Source organism: Pseudorasbora parva, chromosome 3, assembly GCF_024679245.1.
Source record: "Pseudorasbora parva isolate DD20220531a chromosome 3, ASM2467924v1, whole genome shotgun sequence".
Lineage (NCBI taxonomy): Eukaryota > Metazoa > Chordata > Actinopteri > Cypriniformes > Gobionidae > Pseudorasbora > Pseudorasbora parva.
Window position 1 is genome coordinate 60,385,409 of NC_090174.1, and position 2,320 is coordinate 60,387,728.

Below are 2,320 nucleotides of genomic sequence, written 5' to 3' on the forward strand. Positions count from 1 at the left end.
CTTTGTTTGAGAAACACTTTGAATATTTTTTTCGACCTAAAACATTAACATGAATTTGCGAATATCTTAGTATTTAATTACTTAATTAATACTCTGATTGCTGTATATAGGATTATAAAAAATGCAAACAAAATGCATTTACACTAGCTACATATGTGTAGTCAGAAATGTGTTTTTGCATTATATACACAACTGGTTTAATGTATTTAATAAATTATCAATAAATTCCTATTTAATAATACCCGTTGTAACATTTTAAAATATTTATTTATTTACCTGAAAAGTTACAATACAATTTTATATATATATATATATATATATATATATATATATATATATATATATATATATATATATATATATATATATATATATATATATATATATATATACACTTTACTTATACAGCTGTGGTCAGAATTATTGGCACCCCTGGTAAATATATCAAAGATGGCTGTAAAAACAAATCTGCATGTTTATCCTTTTGATCTTTTATTCAAAATATTTGGAAAAATCTAAACTTTCATTGAAGTAATAGAATTGAAAGGGGGGGATAAATCACATTATGAAATAAATGTTTTTCTCCAAAAAAACATTTACAGTTATTGGAACCCTTAGAATTTTTTTTATAAGTTTTATACATTTCTCTGCTGAACTATATTATTTACAATGTTTAGCACACCAGGGTGCATGCATGAAAAGGTCCAGTCATAACTTCTTGTTTCACATGAGTATAAATATGAGGAGCACAAAGGCCAAATTCCCTTAAATCAATCATCACAACGAGTAAAAGCACAGAATATAGTTCTGCAGAAGATTGTTGAGCTTCACAAAATAGTAAGATGTTATGAATCTGTCTAGAAGAGAGGAAGAAGGTTTGTGTGGCCAAAGACTCATCAAGGGTCACAGATGGAGAATCACAGAGATTAGAGTCTTGGGGTCAGAAAGACAAAAAAACTAAAAAACTAAAACATAAAAACTCTACATCACCACAGGTTGTTTGGGAGGGTTTCAAGAAAAATCCTCCTTACTCATCCAGAAACACACTCCAGCATATTTCTCTTGTCAGACACGACTGGCACCTCAGGACCTTGTTCTGTGGTCAGATGAAACTTTAAAAAAAAAGCCTTTTGGCAGCAAACCCACCAGATGTTTATGGTGCAAACAGGGATAAAAAGTCCCCCAAGTCCACCGTGGTTAAAAATACAGCTGGATCTTTAATGTTGTGGGCCTATTTTTTTGTTTCGTTTTTTTTTTGCTGAAAGTCCAGGACATGTTGTTCAGACACATGGTTTCATAGATTCTAGCAAATCCCAACAGATAAAAAATGAAAACCTGATGCATTCTGCTAGAAATCTGATCATGGGCTTAGATCTTCCATCAGAACAAGGATCCAAAACAAACCTCAAAATCAACACAAAATGAAGCCTCGGTTCCAAATGAGTGATGAACTGAAGAGAAGAAGCACCAACATGCAAATCTTAAGGATCTGGAGCTATTCTGGAGGAACGAATGGTGTCTGGTCTCAAACTCATCAGGCGTTATAGGAGAAGAATCTTAGTCGTTATCTTGGGGAAAGGAAGTAGCAAGAAGTAATAATTGTGTCCAACGTATTTTGGAGAAAAACATTTATTTCATAATGTGATTTACCCTCACTTTCAATTATTTTACTTCAATGAAAGGTTATATTTTTGGAAAACAAATTGAATGAAAGGATAAACAATGCTTTATTTAATAAATTATCATTAACATGTAAAAAAATAACTTGACCTGAAAAATTAGCATGAATTTGAGCATGTCTTAGTATTCAAATTTCTCTCTGCTCAGATAGGAAAAACGCTTGATTTAGTTTCATTTATTTTTTCATTTAATAGAATAACTTGCCATTTTCCCTCTGGTTACTGTATAAGATTATTTAAAAAAATGCAACAACAAAAAATGTACAAAACAAAAGTGCAAAACATTTACACTTTACTTCTATGTGTAGCCTACTAATAATTCACAAAATATATAGATTTTGAAATTAGTTTTACATTATTGATTGACTTGGTACATTTTAGAACTGACTAATTATTATTATTTTCTTATCGTCTATTATTGTTCATTACAGTCGTATATTGTTTTTGTATTTTTTTATTGTTGCAAAAACAATAGGCTATATCGCTGTAAAAATCCTCAAAAAATTATTATGTGTTAAAAGTTAGCTACAACTATAATCACGGTAATGATTAGTGTAAATGTGTTTTTCTTTATTGTTTATAAAAAGGTAAAAACACCTTTCCGAGTCCGTAGCATAGACCGTAAAAAATAGTTTTTAGTA